The sequence below is a fragment of the Rhipicephalus microplus genome, chromosome 8, assembly GCF_043290135.1.
Source record: "Rhipicephalus microplus isolate Deutch F79 chromosome 8, USDA_Rmic, whole genome shotgun sequence".
Taxonomy (NCBI): Eukaryota; Metazoa; Arthropoda; class Arachnida; order Ixodida; family Ixodidae; genus Rhipicephalus; species Rhipicephalus microplus.
This window is the reverse complement of record NC_134707.1, coordinates 119,723,250-119,741,764: the sequence shown is the minus strand read 5'-3', so window position 1 is coordinate 119,741,764 and position 18,515 is coordinate 119,723,250. Positions and strand designations below refer to the sequence as shown.

At 42.0% G+C, this 18,515-nt stretch overlaps 1 protein-coding gene across 1 annotated transcript in view; it reads left to right on the top strand.

The window, feature by feature from the left end:
* LOC119164577 (putative diacylglycerol O-acyltransferase Mb3761c) overlaps positions 1–18,515 on the top strand; it is a 593,703-nt gene that overhangs the window by 161,245 nt on the left and 413,943 nt on the right. The gene's annotated exons all lie outside the window — the stretch shown is intronic.

Here is an 18,515-nt window from a genome sequence, read left to right as displayed (position 1 = left end):
TAAGACTGCATGTGAACAATATAAAATGAGCTAGTTAGAAAATATTCATTCTAAAAGACTTGGCGTGCATTCACTACTCAAGAATTGACATCACCACAGGACGCCGTATTGTGGTGTCATCAGTTCATTCTTGTGACTGCGTTTGGAAGCAATTTCTTTTAAACTGCATGAGAAATCAAGCAATGCATACCATTCCTTTTTTCATGGTGTGTCTCTTTTTTTTTACTTGCAGTGATAAATTAGGTGTGTTACACGAGGTTCTGGTTTGTTAACAATGACAACTTGCTCCACAGTACAGTGCTGTAATAATGCTACACGGGACCCGTCTGGTTTATTTTTTTTATGGCGATGAACTGAGATCTAGGCTTACAAGACTCTTGGTATGTGGATAATCAAAATTTTGTAAAAATAACGTGCTCTTTTACGAAAAAAAAATAATATGCACAAGTACTTATAATAACTATTTCAATACGTATTTATGAGGGAGTAAAACCAGTTGACTTGTGAACATTCCATTTGCCGTACAGGGTCATACGGAGTGAGTGGCATGCCAAAAGCGTAATAGTAATATCGCTAGGAGGAATATTGAATGTTTCTATTGGTAGACATGTGATTGGCATGCTTCAGCCAATGAACCTAGACACACGAGCAACACACAGCTACACTGAGCTGCCTTTACGCATCAGGGTGTTTTAAAACTTGTGTGTTTCTGACAACGGGGACACTAAAACGACTTCGACTAAATAAATGATGGAAAATTATGTAAACAAGTCTGTACTTTCACCATCTCATATTTCGGATACCGTTCAGATAATAATGAGAGGTTGTAATCTAATGTCCCTTGAAGCACTCCTCAAGTGAGGAAATACTGTTTTTGCAGTATCATGCGCGTCAGGCTAAATCACCGTCCATGTACCGTAAGATAATCAGCACCCTACAGGTGCTATATGCCTATCGATACCCAGACAAAAATAAACAGAAAATATAATCAGCTTTGGTCAATAGCTCGGCTGAGTGACATCTTCGCTGGATAGTGGCTTCTATTGTACCATGAAATTCCACTGGTATTTCTAAGGGCTCACTTGCATATGTATGAGTCAGCTTGAAGAAGCAGAAACTCCACAATGCGGGAAAAATGTCGACTTCTCGAATACTTTCCCGGATCTGTCTGTGGCGTGTCGATCTCGCCTCACACAATTTCGTCGTTGCGTTGCGGGCCGCCGCTAAGCGTACTTCACTTCTGAAGCGTTGCGAATGATTACCTCCGGGCTTAGCCTTCCCATACGGACGGGGGAGTGTTCGTGACATTCTGCTGTGTCACGCTTCCCTGTCGTCAAAGAAGCGCGTCGGAAAAAGTGCAGGGCACTTCTCTAAGGGCGAATACGTGCCCGGGAATATGCCAGGTACTAACGACTCCCCAACGCGGCCAGCACGGTGCAGTCGTGCCATCGATCCTTTAGTGTTTCAGACAACTGCTAGCCTCCGGGTCTGCAGAGCGTTACTGCTAGGTTTGTCGATTGCGTGCGAGTTTTTGCTGTTGTTTCAAATGCTGCGTTGGGACGATAAGCACGCGGTGGCCGTGGCGCCGTGCTAAAATATTGACACTGTCGGTCGCCGTGCGCGGACGTGTTGTTATTATTATTGAACCAGCCGAGAAATAAGGGGGCTGCTAAGGACATTCGCTCTTTGTCGGTGTATGTCTCAGGGAGTGTTGTTTGGTGGATTTCGCGTTGAAGTACATTCGTTCCGCACCTTGAAGTCGATGCGGCTAAATAACTCTTCCGTGACCCTGGGGGGGGGGGGGGGGAATAACTGTTCTGTTCAAGGTATTGTTTAAGGAAGGTAACAGCCGAGTTCGGAAAAGTCCTGCTTATATTTGCTGGTATTTTTCTAGACTTCAGGAAGTGGTACCTCGATGCGTTAACGAAAACTGAACTTTAGCAACACATTAATAATGCGAGAAACGCATGTGATTTGCGATATGAGTTCGGCAAACGACCAACGGATTCACTCACAACTCGGCGACTGTTGTGATTCGGCTGTTGTGCTGGCAGGACGGGCGGTCCGTGAGAACATTTAAGCGCGCCTGCTCATTTCGTGGTTCTTAACATGAACGCCACGATACGCATAAAAAAAGTGTTCTTTCAGGTTTATTTTATTACCGAGGGTGTTATGACTTATGATAATAATGACGACACCAAAAACAATAATAATACTACTATTCATTCACTCACTCAATCAAAAAATCAATAATTTATTTAAAATGCCCAGGAACAAAAATAACCTCTTTGTGGAGTGGCATGCCAGAATAAAACAATAAAAACAAACAATACAGTACAGTCTACAGAAAAAATTGAAGAATGTCGTAAACACGCGGACAAAAAGAAATCAGTGCGAAATGGGAAAAATAAATGCAAGACGAGAATCATAGAATGGCAGTGAAAAAATGTGGGAGAATATACACAACTATGTGGAAGGCTTCTTCAAGTACGGAGAAGGAAACATCTGTACATTATGAAAAACAAGCAAAGTTTAAGCACTCCAAACATGGCTCAAGCGAAGCACGGCAGTAATTTTTGTTTGCACAAATAGTAGCGGCAAATACCAATAATAATGATTTATTCTACCTTCCGACTATTATCTTTTATATTGTAAGAACTGCATTTCAATTGCACTGCCGTTCTCACGCCCGTATTGTGCTTTTTGTGCACAGATTAAACTGACTAGCGCCTGAATCAAGGTCATTGGCGATTGGATTAAACACGATGGCACTTGAATTGAATTCACTGGCACGCAGCGTTATTGAGTTGACGCTTAGATTATATATATTGGCGCTTGGATTAAATGCTCGGCGCATGGATTGGAGAGATTGGTGCTCAGATTATTTCAATGGCGTGAAGATATTTAGGTTGGCACTTGGATTAAAGTGAGCGGGAAAATCTAGTAGTTTGTCAAGAAATGACAGGTCAGTGCAATTTTGTCGGCAGTGAAGTGACGGTAATGATAATAGTCTGGCAGTGTTAGAACGAGATATATAGTCATTCCTAGCAAAACGACGGTTGTATATGCTTGTGAATTTTCTACGTACTCGCTCATATGCGTCACTGCCATATTAACCAATGCCATTCCTGATCACAGATGCATACTTCATTTGACGAAGACATATTGTGCTGTACGATTTCTGGAAGGCTGTAGGAAAACTGAATTAACGAGAGATTTTGCCAACACAACCGAGACAAGGAATGCCACGCGTGGAAGAACGTTTAGTGTGAGCAAATAAATTGAGCGTGCTATGAAAATGAACATCAAGATCGATGAACTCATAAGCCTTACATAACGACATGGTATTGACAGGTTATAGAAATCTCACGATGGATGTTTTGCGAGATGTACTCACGAACTTGGTCCTCGATGTATGCAGGGAAAGGTTATTGTTGTCACACAATTCAAAGAACACAAATCTCACTGCAGCAAGCGACAGCCGTTAAATGAATAAATTTCTCTAAATATCTTCATGTCATCGATATACCAGCGCTTAATAATAATAATAATAATAATAATAATAATGATAATAATAATAATAATAATAATAATAATAATAATAATAATAATAATAATAATAATAATAATAATAATAATAATAATAATAATAATAATAATAGGACGAAAGAGAAGAAGAATTCCTTGAATTAAGAAGAAGACAAAACCACGATATCATGAATGGTAAGAAGGCATGCCTTAAAAGAGCACCATAGACTAATTTGGTGTTCTTTAACATACCACATGAGCCTCTTTAGGTCTGGGTACACGGCACTCCTTTCAATTAGCCATTATTGAAGTGATGCTGGCGTTGCTGGCAATCGAACCCACACCTTTAACAGAGGAGCGCTCTAGCACTTATAAGAAGCGCTTCTATTTTACATGTGCCAGCTGCACTAATACTGAAGATTGCAAAATAATGGCGCAGAATACGAAAAAGCCTTTAGGTGCACGTATAACAGCTTTAATTTATGTTACGATATCCACGCCGCTGTTACAATATAATACGCCGCTTTTATACATGTCTTTACCTTCGATGTCCTTCGATCAAGGTTTCACTGGATCACTGACAAGAAGGGTCGGTATTTGTTGTCTTTATGCGACAATATTATGGAAGTCTCAAGAATTTGAAGACCATATGAAATTGACAATGTTTTCTAGAAAAAGAAAAATGTGAAGTGGCAATTGTTGCGTAAGCTGACATTACAATGGCATTAAAGCTACATCGAACTTTTGACATAAAACACAGCTACATGTCTTTTTTCATTTCAAGGCGACGGCTGTGTGTTTATAAAAAAGTGTGTAACGATTCAAAATAGTTCGTACTCAACAACGGGAGCACAGTGAGCCGTAAATAATTGAGCCATCTTTGCAAATAGTGCGATCAGAGCTAGGCTAGTATTCAGAGCAGGTCCACATGAGAAACAAGAACTTCACTTTGAAAAACTTCATTCACTGACTTCTATTCAGTTTGTTTCGCATAGCATGTACCTTGCAGGAGCTAGGCATTACGTCTGCCAAACGTTCGACATGCGCGCCTGCCTATTGGTCAAACCACTTGGCGTTGCGAAGATTCGCGTGATTTGGGCATTGTACTTGAGTGAAATTTGGACATAAACCTGACGGCAGTACACTTAAAAAAAAAACGAAAGACGAATTTGAATTTTCGAAAGTTGAGCTTGATGCATTTAAGGTCAAAGCCTTATCGGACTATGTGGCGCCCCCGTCTGCGGAGTCTGCGCGACAGGCTGCAAGACCATGTTTCGGAAAGATCTTGAATGTTCTCAGAAAGAGTCGCCAAGAAAGACCTGGTTTTAGCCCTAGCTACGGTGTTACATCATGACGTCAAAAAAAAAATCACTGCATATTCACGGAGTGTATGATGATGAGTGGGGCGAAGCGTCCGTCCGGCCGTCCATCTGTCTGTCCGTCCGGCCGTCCATCTGTCTGTCTGTCTGTCTGTCTGTCTGTCCTCTGTCTGTCTGTCTGTCTGTCTGTCTGTCTGTCTGTCTGTCTGTCTGTCTGTATGTGTGTCTGTCTGTCTGTCTGTCTGTCTGTCTGTCTGTCTGTCTGTCTGTCTGTCTGTCTGTCTGTCTGTCTGTCTGTCTGTCTGTCTGTCTGTCTGTCTGTCTGTCTGCTGGGTTGAGTACACCAGAGGGACGAGGGATTGCCCCAGGCCACAAAGAGCTTCGTCCCTAAAAATGAGAAACTTTGCGACATCATTATAAATTCTTCATGAAGTCATGATAACTTCATTACACGGCGTCACTTACTGACGTAATCAAACAGCGTCATTGCTTGATGAAAGTGGGGACCGATCCCGCAAGTGGGGAACTTCGTAAGGTTGTGTAAAACAGCATTCACAGGACGGAGGAAATTTCGATTCAAGCCTGCGGATTGCGCACTACGTCACCATACGTCAATCTTTCCTCCCTTCCCGCTTAGGTCCGCCCGCAGCTATTCTTGAAAAGACGGAGGCCCAAATTACGGATGGGATCCTCGATGAGAAATGTTGAAAACCTCGCTTGTAGTGTGCATTCTCCCCAGTCGTGAATGCTGGTTGAGGAAAAACCCGAACCACGTCTCATGTCACGTGACTGATACGCCCGCGATCATCACGTCCGTCGTGCGGCCCCGCCGTGGTCGCCTAGTGGCTAAAGTACTCGGCTGCTGCCCCGCAGGTCGCGGGATCGAATCTTGGTTGCGGCGGCTGCGTTTCCGATGGAGGCGAAAATGTTGTAGGCCCGTGTGCTCAGATTTGGGTGCACGTTAAAGAGCCACAGGTGGTCGAAATTTCCGGAGCCCTTCACTACGGCGTCTCTCATAATCATATGGTGGTTTGGGACGTTAAACCCCACATATCAATCATCATCAATCACGTCTGTCGTGCGAATACAGCGTAACCGTAATACGTTCGCCCCGGGAGGCAACTTAATAAGACACTTAATTCAAATAACAATTTACTTCAGAGTGAAAGCTCAATGTATGGCATCTAAAACGACAATATTATAGGCAACAGTGCGTTACTTGCCGAGAAATTTAGGTAAATGCACAAGAGCACAAGCGCCGCAGTAGGACATTTTCAAAATGATCCCGTTGACATCAGACGGATCGCCTACAATAAATCACTAGTAATCGATCTAACTGCACTAAATAAACAACCTTCCGTACGTCAAGAGACGCAATAAAATGCTGTCCATTCGTTCCTGTTTGATTAATAGAAAAAAGAACCGCTGGACGCTACTATGGGGAATGGCGCCAGTGGTTTAAAAATTCAATTTTCGCGTGGTTACATGGGACAGGTGGTTACATGAGGCCCAGTTAAAACAAATAAAAATGTTTGCAATCTCAAAGGCAATGGTGCGAAATCGATCAATGGCCGTTGTTGCTGCTGTGGCTCTCCCTGCTTTCGGTTTGCTGCTAGTAGCGCAGTAAAGCCGGGCAACCTTGTGCACGGCAACAGTGACGTTAGTTGGTCCGGTCGATCCGCTTCTTAAGGCCGGTAATTTGAAGTGCTCTAACCCGATGCGGACCACTAAAACGTGATAATATTTCAAAATAGGCCTTTCCTTGGGACAATAATAACACTACGAGGTTTGTGCACCGCTACTTAAACAGTCAACGTCGACATAAAAGTTGCCTTTAGTGTCTCTTTAAAACCACGTAAGCTGCAGAATGCTTTCGTTGAAGGGAGGGGTCATCAATACAATCGACTGGGAAGGAAACTACGATGGATTTCACCGTCAACACTCAGGCGAATGCATAAGAAACGGTGGGGATGTGTTTGCCGTGTACTTTGTCTGGCCAGTAGGCGAGTATGTTTTCTCCATGGCAGCAGTGTTTGAAAACTGGCTGCTACAAGCCACAAACAAGGTTCTCTCCATAGACGACCTGGTCTTGCATGCTAAGCTCGGTCGTTAAGCGCCGCGCTCAGACTTGTCGCTCCGCGCGGCCAATAACAGTTCCTTGTCGCACCTCGTATACCGTCTAACAAGGCGTGACGACGCGGCAGTCTTTTAAGCGCAAGGCTTTCACTTGTACGGACTCGCATCGGCGCCGCAGTAGACGGCCGATGTGTCGCTTGTCGCTCGCACGTTGCGACGGGCGTCGCCGCTTCACCGCGCGCTGTCGCGTCGCATTCGTCACGCTACGAAGCGTCAGAGCTCGTTAGACAGCATTACCCTAATAGGAGGCGAGCGCTCGTCTCCCGGGCGTCAACGGTGCTGCCGTTACAGCGCGGAGCAGGCCCGACGAAGCGGCGAACTCGACGGGCACGAGTTCTGACGCACCGAGGTTATTATTTGCGCCACTATAAGGACGCTGGGGTGACGCTCGTTGTTTATGAGCCGAGCAGTTTGCATGTAGCGAGAGGGAGAGACAAATGTTTTAATGACGGGCTGGAGACGTTTGCCCAGTTTTTCACATTACATGCTACGCCAGGTACCGGGCGATGAGTGACTATGATATACACAGTGATAAACACTGAAAACATAACACACACAACACTATTTACGACGTTTCGTTAAGGCTTGCGGTCCGCAAAAATGTCAGTGGCGCTTTTGTGACGTGTAAAGCACTGGAGCTGTTGTTCCACGGGCCTTTAGAACATGTGCCAACTCCAAGTTTGTGTCTCGTTGTAGATTTAAAGCCATCCTCAGAGTCTGTCTCTGACGCGTACATTCTTCTATCAAGAGCACGCCATTAATGTCTTCTACGATGTTAAATGGTACACACAGTGGTGAGTCTCATAGTCCCATTTTGTTGCTGAAGTAATTCGTACATGCGACGTTTAATAGGACGCGGTGTAAACACGTTTCGTCTTACCTGTTGAGGTCTCACGGCATACTAAAGTGAGACGACAGATCGAATGTCATACAGAAACCCATACTGGTGGCTAAGGTCTTTCCAGAGGGATCGCTGGAGGTGCCAAGCGTGTCCCGACACTAATGTTGCAGGCTTTCTTGCACAAGTGTTTGATGTTTATGGCGATTTGGTTTGCGTGCATGTACCGAGTAATCTTTTGAACCAGCTTGAAAGTTAGCTTGGAAATTATGAAAAAAAAATAACTATTGCAACGAACCTCATGATTCAAGCCCTCAGTAAAGTTAGAATACCGAAAATCCACATAATCGCTGCGTTCTACGTTCACTACAGCATTATGCGTCCCTTACATAGGAGCCGCATATGAGCTGCATTCATTCCCTGATGTTGCCCCTCAAGTGCTACGACATATATACTTTAGAGAGTAGCATCACAGCATCCACGTCATCTTTTTTTTTCTCATATAAGCAATTTACTTGCGTTCATCTGCATAACTTTCAGATGTAAGCGAGATAACGAGGATAAAAACGTTTTTCATGTGCACACTTATAGCAGTTAACTAGAGACAAATGTATGCACGAAAATGTTTTTAAGCATGTAATTACTAGGCTTATCTCAAAATCAATCACATGTGTTAAAAGATTGATTGATTGATATGTGTGGTTTACCGTCCCAAAACCACCATATGATTATGAGAGACCCTGTAGTGGAGGGCTCCGGAAATTTCGGCCACCTGGGGTTCTTTAACGTGCACCCAAATCTGAGCACACGGGCCTACAACATTTCAGCCTCCATCAGAAAAGCAGCCGCTGCAGCTGGGATTCGAACCCGCGACCTGCGGGTCAGCAGCCGAGTACCTTAGCCACTAGACCACCGCGGCGGGGGACATGTGTTAAAAGAACGCCCCGTGCCATAACCATTGACATGAATTGGTGGTCCGGCCTGTAGGAGAACAACGGGTATTATGGTTTTCTAAAGTAGAAACTCAGTCATTGATAGATCGATTGGTTTGTTGAATTACGGATATTTTGTATATAACATGCTCCTTTTTATTGCTTTCAAATACACGGTAATTAACTACGTAACTACTCACTATTGCTTATGCTTGGGTGCCACCGAATACTTTAACACATGCGGCTACGCGTGCCGAAGCTCGTGCTTTTTAAACGTTTTCCCTTTTACCTTTGCAACACACTAACGTCCACTATTTGCAAGACGCTTGACATTTCCTGCTGCCTAAACTCGTGAAATGAGTCTTCCACATGCTTTTGCACTATCACCCGTGCAGCTACGTCAGCAGTTAATAAGCTCGCTTGCAGTGTGGTGAAAAAGAAAAAGAGATGGAAAGTAAGAGAATGATAGACAAGCTTGACGAAAAAATTCATCGAGCGACAGCGGGATTCTAAACCACGTACCCACGTTTTGAAAACAAGCAAATTGGTAACTCAGCTCTCGACACGCGCTCACACAACACAGCGTTTAGTATCACGATGCAAGAGGGAAACAACGGAAAAAGAGGGCGAGGAAGATAGCATTGTTCAACATATACATAATGAAAAACGTAAAGATAGAGAGAAATAAACGTTGACAGAGAAGGGAAAACTGAAAAAAAAAACAAAATGAAACAAACAGAAAGGAAAAAATAAACAAAAAATACCGTAAGAAACACATAATGGAAAGAAAAAGAAAGGAATACCAATATAGAAAGACAAAGTAAGAAAAACAGATAGAGGTGAAGATAGGTAGAAAGAAACAGAGCAAAAAATGCGGAAAGTTTGAACTAAGTTACAGAAAGCTTGGTACAGCAAAATTGGTTTCTCCACACAAAAAAAGAAACATATGTAGTTAAGACGCAGCAAAACCCCACAAAAACGAGATACCGCTTAGCAGCAACCGGCCTTCGCCTAAGGAATTGAGACTCGACCACCTTCGGTGCGGAAAGTTTTGAGTGACTTTGAGTGAATTACCTACATCAAAATAAAATAATAAACTTCGCGCATCATATAATGTAGAGTCTAATACTAAGCTTTTCGCTTGGCGTTTATCTCAATGCGCTGTGGTGCTACGATGTAACATTCTGTAATGTGCTTTGCTGATATTGCGAGCAACTACAGGAAATTGGAAGCGAGCGGTGATCTGTAAACTTTGATTTCACGCTTCATATGCCAGTTACAAATGGTGGGTAATGTCATTGTCGTACGGCCCATGATTCCAGTTTTACATGCCCAAAAGAACTTTATTAGTCTTTACGAATAACAAAACTATCGTTATTTGGTGTAATATTTTGTTTCCTTGTTTATATCACCCTACAAGACCCACAGGATCATTTAATAACGAAGAAAACGGGCAGGCAATATGGCAAAAGCTACAATAAATAACACATAAAAAGTCTATACAAAACAAAAAAATTACAATTGAAAGGAATAAAAGAACGCTATAGAATAATATCGCAAATGACAAAAAACTAGAAGAAATAGATTGTTGTACAAAGGCTGCAAAACAGATAGTGGTCATTCAAGAAATTTACTAGAATTTTCGACGAAGGATCAACCAATGGAAAGCTAGTTTTTCCAAAGTAACATGTCCGGCAATGCACAAATATGGAATTACTTTTTTGAAACTAGGCGTGTGAGAAATCTAGTTATGTAGGGAGAAGTTTGGTTGAAATCGCAATATGAAAGATGAGTACAGAGGGATAGGGTATACTGCATGAGGGTGGCTCGCCTCGCTACAAATATGTATTTTCATTGACTTATTCTGTCTACAAGGATCAAACGCTGTCGTGGTAGTTTTGACGTAACCGATGCCGTCGCGTTGAGGGCTGGTAGTACACTTCTGCCAAAACAGGTTGCAATGTCTGCCGGGGTACAATAGCAAACACACTGCATTATATTGCAGTTGCGTTCTACCGGCTGCTTGATGAGAATTCGGTGTCGTTACGATTTCCGTTGAATTGATGTAGAGAGAGCCTTGCGCATCATACTTAGCAGGGCAAATGCACAGAACCACGCAGTTCACAACAGCTTTACGTCCGATTATTGTTCACTATATCATTACAGAATGACACATGACAATCATTAATCAAATGTTATGCAAAAAAGTGCTATTCGGTGCGGTAAAGATTCAAAGACGACCCGCTAACACACTGGGCACCATTTTTGTTTATGCGAAAGGCCTCCAATCTTAGTTATCTGGTCACCTGGTTACGACTTTTTCCCAGCACCTTGTTTTCAAAAACACAAAGCGCACATGCGCAAGACATGCAGTGTGATGGCAAGGGTGATCCTGATAAATTGATAATGAAAGCTTCATCCTCATGTGCTTTCGAAAAGTCGTAAGTACTTGGCAAGGAATCTTTTTTTTTTACATAAACACGTAGGGTGCTGATTGTGTTAGCGTGGCCTTGAATCTTTGTCACAGCGTATTCACTATACATGAGACCGATTTGAACATGTTCTCAATGTAGGAGACATTTTTTGTCGGTACAGATTTACCGCAATCGACTCATACTAATAGTTTGCTCGGCTGTGCACACTATTAGTAATGGCATCAAGCGCTCTTTTCTTGCTTTCCTGTTTCATGGGTGGTGGCCCATGGCTAGTTCCTTCATATGATCATCACGCAGCCGGGCATCATGGTAACCGTTAAGGACAGACCGTATCGCTGTGCGAGTGGTGCGTCGTTAAGCCACGACGCCATCGATGACCTTATGGCGCGGAGTCGTCACTATGGACGCCAGAGATCGCCTCTACACGCCGTCATACTGCAGCATGGTGTATCGAGGTGGTTTTACGACCGCTCGCTATGCAGCGACGGCGGCGCCTCCAAGCTTTGTGTTCTACGCTACATTCTCGGTTCGATAAAAGCAGCTTACTCACATTTTCGCCCTTTTATGCGTCTCCGCCATCACGCCTCGCTGGGTACTTCATGCTGAGGCCCGAGGCGCTACAGTGGTCATACTTTGCTGGCGACCGTTCCATCGGCTGTGGTTAGTTGCAGAGTCTTCTATGAATATAATCAGAGACGTAGTAAACATAAAACTTGGGCGACAAGCCTCCGCAGATCCTTTTTAATACTAAACGCTGTGTCAAGAATAAAATTACGTATAGGAAGCTCCTTTGGTTTCTGCCGAAAGCAAACCAAAATAAATATTGTAAATTATTTGTTATGTAGCAAAGAACATAAAATTGTGATTTATTAACATAGCTAAAATACAAATTAACATAGGAGGCCTATATATTAGTGAACTCTTGAATCGGAAGCAGCAGAGGAGCTTTAGTGAATAGTGAGAGACTCCTGGACGTAGGGCACTAGAACTATAGCTAGTGTTTACCACTACTCGCAAAGCAGGCGCGGCTATTTCGCAACACTTAGATGATGCTGACTGATTTTCCTTACCAATCAATATGCACTGTACACAGTCTATTGTTGTGCAATTAAAGTGATTAGTCTGTGGTTTTGTCTCGTAGAGTCGGTACAGGGTATACACGGCTTACGCTTCACACTTTCAAAAATGTTCTTTTTACTGCAGAAGCTGTTATGAGATGATGACACGGGTCGCGTGGGCGCCGTAGATGTCTGCCGCTGCCACCGGTGTTCGTAACTACCGTCACATGAATTAAGAAAAAACTGAGAAAATAACAACACCAAAGACGTAATCAGATTTCAGAGCGGGTGACGTGGCAGCCCAGTTTTCTACTACTGCGCCACGGTGGTGCCTGTCTGTCTATCTATCTATCTATCTATCTATCTATCTATCTATCTATCTATCTATCTATCTATCTATCTATCTATCTATCTCTCTCTCTCTCTCTCTCTCTATATATATATATATATATATATATATATATATATATATATATATATGGGGGAGTGTATACCTAAGGGCTCGTTTTTCCGTGTTTCGACACAATATTAATGAGATATAACATACAGTAATGCCAAGAAATGTACAGGGGAAGTTATTAGAGCCAATGGAATGTAAATAAGAACAAAGAAAAGTGGTTGAAAAAATAACCAGCCGTGAGCAGGAACGAGGATCTACTGGACTATATATATATATTGTCCAGTAGATCCTCTGTGAGCGGTCACAACGTGGTTTATTTCGACGTTTCGGCCTAGATTCTCGCCTTCATCAAGATATATATATATATATATATATATATATATATATATATATATATATATATATATATATATATATATATATATATATATATATATATATATATATATATATATATATATATATATAATAACTGTTTCAAAACATCCTGGCATGCAAATATGTACGAACCTTAAAAAGTCCGGTAAACTAAACAAACACACATCTGCAGAAATCTAAGCCACTCTGAAACAGGGTCCAAAATCTCAACAGCACTACGGACATTGGCTGTTATTTCTCGAAAAACCGAGCTTGTCGAGCGAGGTGGTTCAGCACGTCTGTCAATCATACGGCTGCTCCGTAATGAATACAGACCCAATATGACTATTACTGTTGATGGCCTTTTTGAATGCTAGGACCTTAGGCCGTGAGCAGTAGTTAAAAATTCTTTTTTGATGGTTTTCTGAAGAATTTACCAGAATGAAAGGCATTACGACAATAAATAAATCAATGCTCGATTGTTTTAGGCTCGTTGCACAGCCTACAATTCACAGACCAGGGCACATTTACACTTTTTCTATGAAGCCCCGTCTTTACATGTAATATATAGGCGTTTATATTAAAGAAAAGCGTTTGCGCTGCTGGCCATATACATATTTTATGCACATCGAAGAACACATCATGAGCAGTTCGAGATAAATATTGCTGTCAGTAAACAGGTACATGGTAAAGGGGGGCTCACAATTGCAGCAGTGAGTGTCGTTCTGTCTACACTGCATAGATATTCTAAAGTGAATCTCACTTTCAAAAACTGCGTAGCTTCAAAAATTGTTTCAAGGGACCTTGCGATTGCAAGTTTTCAGTAGCTCCTGTCGTGACAAAAAGAACAGAGAGGTGGTAATGAAGACGGTTTATTTATTTATTTATTTATTTATTTATTAGAATACCCTCAGGGCCCGTAAGGCATTACAGAGGGGGTGGGTACAACATATATAACACACAAGAAAAAAAGAGAAAATAAAGAAACAAGTATCAGATGCGCAAATCAGGAAGGCAACATAAGTCAACTAAAAATGTATAAGAATTCAAGCACATACAAGACAAAGATAGATAATGGAAACTGCGTATAGTTACAAGCATTGCTGAGAAATTGCAGTCTTGAATAACAAAGGGTCTGTTATTGATACAACGGAAGAGGGAAGGTGGTTCCAATCGGCGGCTGTTTTCTGTATGAAAAGAATGTGGTGCGGCAAAACGGAATGGCAACCTTATGCTGATGATCAATGCGCGATGAGTGGTATGACGGTTGTGAAATGAGGTCTCGCTTCATTGGTGGATTGTGAAAAAATATCTTATGAAAAAAATGCAGTCGCGCCAGTTTCCTCCGGACAGTTAAATTGGGTAGGTCAAGGTTGGATTTCATTTCTGATATGCTAGCAGTACGGGAATAATTAGAACAAATGAACCGAACTGAGCGGTTCTGAACAGATTCTAACGCGTTAATTAAATTTTGCTGCACGGGATCCCATATAGCGGACGCGTACTCAAGCTTTGGGCGAATTAGTGATCGGTTCTGGATAATAGCCAGAAGAAAAGGCTCAAACAGATCCTTAAATAAAAATAACGCATTACCAGTTGTCGCACAAACAAATGCACAAGACCTTGCCTCCCTCTTCTGAAGCGGAAGGAAAAGATTGTCTCTTCGAATGGCTTCCCATGAAGAACTACAAATGAAACAGGCAAATATCCTGTGAAACGCCTGGATATGTACGTGAGAGCAGTGCAATACTAGTAGAAAGCTTTGATGCAAGAAAGATGTTGCACGCTTTAGCTATCGGAAAAACGGAAAGGTGCCGCCCCTTACCGAGTTAACAACTTTCGACGAATAGTGGTTACGGTTGACGTCCAATGAGGACCGCTAATACGGTGGTTATAAAGAGGCACATCAAGATAACGCATTGGAGCTTCATTCCAACGAATATTTGCGAAAACCGAGGAAGTTACAGCCCACGTTCTCAGCCAGAATTCCTTGATTTTGTAAAAGTTTGTTTAGCTCCAGAAATTTCACAAAAAAAAACGCGTAATAGTGTTTGCTGCTTCCTGTAAACTCGGTTTATCCACGCAGAACAAGGTGATGTCACCTGCGTAGGCTAGGACTTCATTTTCCTCTGCTTCATAATCTATGTCTTTTATTGCCTGAATTAAGCAGTACACTTAAACAAAGTGGCTACAAGTAAACTGCAAAATGTAAAGGCGAAAGCGGACACCTCTGACGTACTGATGAATTAACCATTATTATACCTGAAAGCGTGAGCTTCACAATTATTCTTGTCGGTCATTTTTTTTTTGTAGCCGAGTGATGTGCCATTGTACAGCTAATCGCCTTAGCAAGGTCAATGGGAAGAAGAGCTACCTCATTTTTGCTATCACCAGTACACTGAAGGACTGATCGCGCTACGTGGATATTCGTACAGAACGGCCTCTTATTCCAGCGCTGTACCATGTCTTTTTAGGTAGTCTATGTGTGGGTGTTTTGCGCTGCAAGCTGCGATAAATCTTAACCAAGTAGCTTAGTTTTCCATCTTGCTGGTATTCTGCATATTTGGTGGATGACTACACATTCAGTAACTCCTGTTGGCAACTTGTTCGTGATGATTTTCGCAAATGTGTTATAATTAATGTTACATAAAGAAATAGACCTGTATCTGGTTACTCTTTTTAATACTTCACTTTCGGTACTTTTCGGGATCAAAGTAGTACAGCCCTGAAAAAAGGAAGGAGGAAGTTGCCCAAGTCATACAGGTACTTGCAACTCCTTTGCAAACGGGGCTTAGGCAGGCTTTATATCCGAAAGGAAATTGCACTAATGGGTGCAATAAAGCGTTTCAGAACATCAAAGAAACAACCAGTTGTTCAGTAATGCCATTGGCCCAACGATTTCGCCGTCACATGCGCCAACTCTTCACAAAAGCTTAATCTTGTTCACCTATTAACGTTAATGCATACCCATTGTGGGAGATTTTGGGTTTTACAAAAGCTTCTGGCGTGATTCTTCATCGTTGTCAGCCACAGCACAAAAAAATCACAAAGTTTCTTGCAAGTGCGCAGGAGGTACCACGTTTCTTTAACGAATGATGAAGCATGCCATACCCAATACCTGCCTATACTACACAACGGCGTAGTGGGTACCCTGCTAGTATGTTTCCAGAAGATACCAAAAGAGTGTTAAAAAAAGCTCAAAAAGGCCTCCCTTCGAGCTTTCGCTGTGAGAGCACTGCGTCTTCAGCGCAGGCCTGGTGGTTCTTTTAGTGAAATTTCATCACACTGTTTGGGAAAAATGATCTTAAAAGAATAATAATAATAATAATAATAATATTAATAATAATAATAAATGTTTATTGTGATCAATACAATGATAAAGGCCCGCTGTGGGTAAAAGCTGGTCTTCGAAAATGCAGCCTGACAAGAACCCACAACTAACTTTGTGCGCAATAGCAGTGGTTGATTAATTTGTGGGGTTTAACGTCCCAAAACCATCATATGATTATGAGAGACGCCGTAGTGGAGGGTTCGGGAATTTTGACCACCTGGGGTTCTTTAACGTGCGTCCAAATCTGAGCAGACGGGCCTACAACATTTCCGCCTCCATCGGAAATGCAGCCACCGCAGCCGGGAATCGATGCCGCGACCTGCGGGTCAGCATCCGAGTACCTTAGCCACTAGACCACCGCGGCGGGGCGCAATAGCAGTGGTAACAGTCAGCTTGGTGAATTCAAATAGCATGCAACAAATAGAAACGAAGCGCGACTTCAGAAAGTAAGAATAATACTATTAACAATGTAGCAATTGTAGCAAACGATAATAACCTCAACAAAATATTTCAGGCATTCGGGTATGTCTACAGTGCAATAGATCTACGCCGGCTTTCACATGTTTATAAAGTAGAGTAGAAATTATGTGGAATTAGTTCTTTTTAGGGTGGGGTTTTTTCCGGTTGTTAATTTTCCCCATTTTCTCTTTTCGTCTACTAAATGGTGGGTGTAGTTGGCTGTAGTTGGGAGAGGTCACATAAAAAAATGTCTATTTTCTCTCACTTCGCGCCTAATTTAATTGCAAATTTGAAAGCATGGAGGTCACAAGTGAGAAACATTCCGGCCTGTTGAATCATTCCGCCGTGTGAGGATTCTATGGAAATATGAAAATGATTCTCATGTACATATTTTGCATTATGTATAGTTTTTTTTTGCAAATTTGTGTTAGATATAGAGCCCTATACCAAAAAAAAAACTGTGCGAGATGCGCTATGCTAGACTCGCTTCTAGGCTTGTCTCACATACTCGTATATTTTAAAAGGCTACCGCCTGTTACTCGCGTTTTGGTGAAGGGCTTCTTTTATGAAAGTAATTATAAGAAATAGATCGCAGATATTCTTGATAGAACTTCTGCAAATCTGTTATTAAGGTTTATATTTCTAACGAATACATCCACTAAAACTCCGTAATCTTCTTTGAAGAATGAATGATATTGTTAAAGCTGTGTTATACAGTTATATCATTTATACTTTGCTGTCATGTAGAGTTGCCAAACACACAAAAGTGGAATTCCACTCCCAGGGGGAAAAATGGTTATTCTCTAAAGAAAAGCGTGAAAGCTTGTCATAGAAACAACAAAACCGATCAAGGTTTTTTTCTGGTCACACACCAAAAATTATATTTACACCAGTGAGCTGTAAGCATTTCAAAATCATCACATGTAATGCAGAATTCAGGAAGCAATTTACATTGCACGCCTTCATTCAACAGTAACATAACACCGTGCACCCCCGTGGTGTCTTGGGTGATTTAAACTAAATGACTGATGCAGCCCATTATCCTTATAGTTGCTTCACGTTTCAATAGACATAATGGCGTAAAACTAGAGTTTAAATTCCTGGATAAGGATTTAGGATAGTCTTGCCAATTTTTCAGGGCACAACTACTCAAAAAAAGCATATTAACAACTTTTTTATGTTTTGAGGAAGTGATAACATTTATTTCTGGCAAAAAGCGTGATTATTTGTTTCATCCACTTCAAAAAGACCTTCTCGTGTTCCTCGAGGACCAGAAAACATTCAGTGGAAACATCGTTCGCCTCTCGCACAAAGATAACTATTAGCCATTCATTTGCCCTGTGCACAAAGACCTTTCCGTTCTTGCAACACGCATACTGAAAGCCATTGTCTTTTGCCCATTCTTTGGTGAGACTGCCTGTTGTCACTCGTTTAGTTTTGCAGCACTGTCACTCGACCATCATTTTCTCACAATTTGTGCCGGTTTTCTAGGTACTGGTCACCGAACACGTTCCTGGTGTATTTCACTATTTAACTTGTAATAATTACCGGCGTGGTTTGCAGGCGATGGATATAAGCAACTTTTTTTTCTGATAGTTCTGGCACTCATCATTTCAGCCAGGTTGTTCACAATCTGCAGCTGGTTCTCACTCTCTGCTACCTGGTCCCTGGATTCCTGGGAATTTCCAGATACACCTTTCTGTTCCGCCCCTTAAGGTCATT